Here is a 6,191-nt window from a genome sequence, read left to right as displayed (position 1 = left end):
TCAAACCATTGAGGTTAGGTCAAATGGATACTGTCTGCAAGTTTGGGTGTTCTTGTGCATCTCCCCTCACTTCATACATATCAGCTGGATGCTTCACTCTCAGCTCTAGCCCTCTGTGGCTATGTCCTTATCAATGGGCTCAAGTATCCCCAGGTCTCAACACACTTTGGAGCAACCAGCCCTTCCTCTTCTCTCTCTCTTCTCCAGGTCAACGGAAATCAATGCACCGTGGTTGAACTCAGCCCATTTCTTCATTGCTGCCTTTCCCCTTCTTCCACTCACCAGTAGACCAATGTGGTCACCAGCAAACTTACATGCCTGTTTGTGTGTGTTCCCTTTGAGTTTCAGTCTTAGAGGAGAGTTTGTCCTGATGGAACTTGATTGCTTGCCTTGATGTCTTCCTGGTGAACAGCTTGCTTATTCTTTCAGTAGCTAGTCATGCTGACATTTTTGTTTTAGGTTTTTCCTGATGATCTTTCTTTGAAGATGTATCTTCTGTTGCTTTAGCTGTTCCAGGCTGGTCTGCTTGTCCTTGCTAGTGGGACTGTCTCACCTCATAAGTTTCTGGATGGGACTCAGGATTCCATCTAAGGTCCTATACTCTGCAAAGCTTTGCAAGAGGCCTATTTCAATGGGCAAGTTGTAGAAGCTCTTTTAGGTATTCCAATCAGTTATAGGCTGAAGACGGGCTTACAAGTTTTCTGTAATCATGTTTCCCAACATTACTTTCTATCTCACTCAAGTGTCTATTTTTACAATAGTAGGCACCATCCCCTGAGGCTGCTTGGGCTGTATTCTGTGTTGTTGTTGACGGAACTCCTCACTGCACTTCTACCTGATCCTCCATCTTGTTTGTTCACAAGGTGTGAAGTTTTGAATATGCTTCCATAATTCTTCTTTTGTTTGGATATCTGGACTTCTCCTGTGTGGTAGTTCACCCTGAGCCATAGCACACCCAGGGCTGGGACCCTCACAGCTCACCTGGGTGGTAGCTCACCCAGGGCTGTTGCTCGCTGGCAGTATCTCACCTGGGACTATCACTCATCTGGGGTTGAGACTTTCGTAGCTCACCTGGGGCCATAGTTTACCCAGGGCCATACTTACCTTACCCCAGGCTGCATTCTTTTTCTTAAATAGGTTCTGATTAATAAAGCTGGGAAAATATACAACCCTGTGATTTTGCTATGTTACAGTTATGTGTGGAACCAGTTGAAGACAATGAGCTAATAATAATTTTGTGAAGACACAAAAAACAAATGTGTTGCTGTCAGGCTTGATTCGTGGCAACCTCATATGTGTCAGAGTAGAACTGTGTGCCATAGGATTTTCAATGGCTGTAATTAAGAGGTCCCTGGGTGGCACATGTTTTGCATTCAACTACTAATCTTAAGGAGATCTGGTGTGGCAGTTCAAGTTCACCAACTGGAAAGCTTATACAGGGTCACTATGAGTGGGAGCTGACTCGACAGCACTTAAGAACAACAACTAATCTTAAAGGTTGGCAGTTCAAACCCTAGGGTGTTGCCCAAGAAAGACCTGGAGATTGATGGATTTTAAAAAATCTTATGGAAGTAGCTCACCAAACCTTTATTCTGTGGCACTGATGGGTGGATTTGAACCAATTAGCGGCTGAGCTAGTAGGAGAGTGAAAACTGTACACCATATACGGTGGTATAGTTTTGTGGCTCCATTGTGTGTGTAATTGTGGCACACTCTGGGAACGTGAGTTGGTTCCCATTTCATATTTCACACAGAATACAGATCAATAGCTGCAAACCTGTTTGTTCATTTTACCTCATATTTCCACTTCTAGAACTCTGTACCAAAGGAATAATCAGAGAAGGGCAAAGATAAAGATTCACGAACAAGGATGTTTTTCCTTGCAGCATCATTTATAATGAAATATATTTGAACAAAAAAAGTCCCCACATGATATCATAAATATAGCCCATAAATATCCTGTTTTCCCAGATTATCTAATAACAAGGGAAAAAAAGCAGGATAATTTGAGTCCAAGTTTGCATAGGTATACCTTGGAGATGTTGCAAGTTTGATTCTAGACTGCCTCAGTAAAGCGGGTACTGCAATAAAACGAGTCACATGTGTTTCTGAGTGCATAAAAAATTATGTTTACCTTCTACTTTAGTCCATTAAGTGTGTAATAACATTATTAAAAAGTTTGACATATTGTGAGAATTACCAAAATGTGACACAGAGACATGAAGTGACCATGAAATCAAACCAAAACAATCCCATGGTCACCTACCTGGTTCCAACTCAGGACAGAGTAGAACTGCTCATTAGGGTTTCTGAGACTGTAAATCTTTAGGGGAGCAGACAATCTCATTAGTGGGTTTGAACCACTGACCTTTCAGTTAGCAGCCTAATGCTTAATCCTCTACACCATCATAACTGCTGTGATAATTAAGGTTTTGTGTCAACTTGACTAAGTCAAGATTCTCAGTGGTTTGACAGTTGTTGTTGTTGTTAAATGCTGTCGAGTTGATTCTGACTCACAGTGGCCCTGTATAGAGTTCCTAGGAGCAGCTGGTGGGTTTGAACTGCTGACCTTGTGGTTCGCAGTCCAGTGCTGATCCTATAGCACCACACCAATGAGATGTGATATAATGAAATCACTTCCATGATGAGATCTGCTGTAGGCAGCCAGTTCATTGAAAGGAAATTTCCTTGGGGACGTGGCCTGTTTCCAATATATGTGGATGCTGTGGAAAAACTGGTTTGCTTTTTGCTGGGTCTATATCCTTATCTGTCTCCTCATCCAACCTCTAGTTCTTTGGACTTGAGCCAATGGCCTGCTATACTGCCTGCCAATTCTGGAAGTCATCAGTAGTCTGCCATCTTACCTGCTGATTTAGGATTGGCTCACCTCTGCAGCCAGAAGCCTGCCATCTTTTCTGCCTATCTTGGGCTCATGAGCTATGAGTCAAGAGGACATCTGATCTGCCTGGACATCTGATCCACGGGCTTAGAATTTGCCCAATTCTGCAACTGTGTGAGTTTCAGGGGGAATATATTCAAGGTCATATTTTGGCTTTTGTGAACTTGTTTCAATTTTCTTCAGCTTTAGCAGGAACTTGTATATGGGCAATTGATGGACTGTTACAAAGTCAGTCCCTGACCTTATTTAGACTGATAATACTGAGCTTTTCTATCATCACTTCCCACACATGTAGTCAATTTGATTCTTCTGAGTTCCATATGATGAGTTCCATGTGTGTAGTCACTGTTTATATTGTTGAGAAAAGGTATTTGCAATGAATAAATAATCATTGGCCTTGCAAAATTCTATCACATGATCTCCAACATTGTTTTTATCACAGAGACCATATTTTACAATTACCTATACTTCCTCTTTGTTTCCAAGTTCCATATTCTGATTTAAAATATGTGCCTTTCACCATACATATTCAATCCATATGTTGAGCAAATAATGCAAGAAGGTGGATTATATGAAGAATGTGGCATTAGGATTGGAGGAAGACTCATTAACAACCTGCAATATGCCGATGATACAACCTTGCTGAATGGGATGAGGACTTGAAATATTTATTGATGAAGATCAAAGACTACAGTTCTCAGTATGGATTGCACCTCAATGAAAAGGAAACAAAAATCCTGACAACTGGATCAGTAACTAATATCATGATAAACGGAGAAAAGATTGAAATTGTCAAAGACTTCATTTTGTTTGGATTCACAATAACACTCACAGAAGCAGCAGTAAAAAAAATTAAACGGTGAATTGCACTGGCTAAATCTTCTGCACATGACCTCTTTAATGTGTTCAAGAGTAAAGATGTCACTTTGAGGACTCCTTAGGTATGCTTGTATTATATATTATACTTATACAGATAAATATTTGTTATATATATTTATATATGTGAACATACATATATATAAAAGCAGAAAGGTAATGCACTAAACTGTTAACATTGGCTGTTTCGGAATGGTTGAATTACAAAATATATTTAGAATTTTTGCACTTGACCCAAATCATGATATTTTCAATAGCCTCATATGTATGTGGACATTGAAGAATGAATAAAGAAGATGGTAGAAGAGTTCACATATTTGAATTATGGTGTTAGCAAAGAATACTGCAAGTACCATGGACTGTCAGAGGAACAAACAAATCTGTCTCGAAAGAAGTACAACCAGAATGTTCCTTACAAGTAAGGATGACTAGATTTTGAGTTTTGTACTTAGGACATGTTGCCAGAAGGCACCAGTTTCTGGAGAACTACATCACACTTGATAAAGTGGAGGGTCATAGAAAAAGTTGAAGACCCCAATGAGATGGATTGACACAGTGACAGCAACAAAGGGCTCAAACAATTGTGAGTATGGCCCAGGACCGGGCACTATTTTGTTCTATTTTGCACAGGGCGACTATGAGTCCAAGCAACAACTGTCTGAGCCCTTTCCTTGATATAAACCTTTCTGTATGAGTCCTGGTGTGGCGCTGTGGGTTAATGTGCCAGACTGAAAAGCCGTTTGAATTGCAAAGTCAGCAGTTCAAGCTACCAGCTGCTCCTCAACGGCACTTAACCACAATAACAACAAGCTACACTGGTTTTCTGTCTCTAGAGAACCCAGCCTAACACAGCCCCTTAAAGTGAGCACTTGTTGTTGGAAAAATGGTGTCAATGGATTTGCTGACTCAGGGTAGCCACAAACACTCAACTTGTAAAAAGATTCGGTATCTGCAAAGCACGATAAAGTGAAGCACACTAAAGTGAGGTATGCCTGTATTAGATATACTATGTGTAAGGAGCTCAGGTAGCGTAGTGTTTACGAATTAGGCTGCAAACCGCAAGGTCAGCAGTTCGAAACCACTGCTGTTCCGCAGGAGACAGATGAGGTTTTCTGCTCCCGTAAAGATTTACAGCCTCGGAAACCCTGTATAGGGTCGCTATGAGTCAGAACCGTCTCCACGGCACACAACAACAACAACTGACTCATAGCTCTCTCTCTCTCTCTCTCTAAACACCTATATATACCCACATGTTGTTTTTAAGTGCCGTTGAGTTGGTTCCAACTCATAAGGATCCTGTAATGGGTTTCTGAGGAGCAAGGTTGGTGGGTTTGAACCACCAACCTTGCAGCTCAAATTGACCTTGGATTCCAGCACATTATCCTGGAGCGCCACATCAGACACCCACACACATACTTCACATGCATATATGTGTATGTGTATATATATCTCAGTGTTCTCTTTCTCTAAGGAACCATGATTGAGATAAATTACTTTCATAATAAAGATGTTTAAAAAGTTCTATTCAGTGAGGGAGTCTATGTATTACAAAGTAGGAAGGCTTTTGTGATGTGCTCTCAGCTACCCTCAAACATGAGCTACTTCAGAGACTTCCACTCTTCTATTGGCCTTTGGAGTCCTGGTGTGGCACTGTGGGATAAATCATCAGACTTTACAGTCAGTTTCAACTGTAAGTTCAGCGGTTCAAACTCACCAGGTGCTCCTTGGAAATCCTATACAGGGTTATTATGAACTGGAACCCACTTGACAGCACTTAGTAACAACAAAAACAGTTAGTATTTAGTTGCCCTGACCCCTTAGTATTGGGTTGTAGGGTTGCTATAAGAGGGTAGGACTGGCGGTAAAGGGACAAGGGTCACACTTCTAGCTAGACCACACCACCTCCTTAACTCACCCAGGACAGGTGGTTCATTTTCTTCACCTAAAAATAAAACCTGAGTGCCCTGGGCCTCATGTGGGAAATACCATTTCAGATGTACTCTGAAACCAACACTCTGTTCATTATTTGCTAAAGCTCTTCTATAGAGTTTGAAGACTTTACAAGTACATCATTTTGGTCTCTTTAGGTCCTTTTCATTTGGGTAACTTCCCCCTTGTCAGAATGCTCCCTTTCCTTACAGTTCTTTTGCGAATGAAAATCCAAGTGTGTGTGTGTTTTTATTATTTTTACAGTAGAGTTTTGATCAGCTATTTCTTAGCTCAGTGTGGAAGACCCTGGGGGAGGAGATTTATCAAAATGAATTTCTATATTGAGAATCACCATAATTTGAGTTCTTATTTAAGTGATAAAGCAGCAATTGGCACTTTCACAAGCTGGAAAGAAGCCAATGTCAAATATGACTAGTAAAATAATAATCATAATAATAAACACAACACATTCTATATTGTTATTGTT

Source organism: Chrysochloris asiatica, unplaced genomic scaffold (assembly GCF_000296735.1).
Source record: "Chrysochloris asiatica unplaced genomic scaffold, ChrAsi1.0 scaffold00022, whole genome shotgun sequence".
In the NCBI taxonomy this organism is placed as follows: Eukaryota; Metazoa; Chordata; class Mammalia; order Afrosoricida; family Chrysochloridae; genus Chrysochloris; species Chrysochloris asiatica.
The sequence above is the reverse complement of the archived record's forward strand: the minus strand, read 5'-3'. Positions refer to the sequence as shown.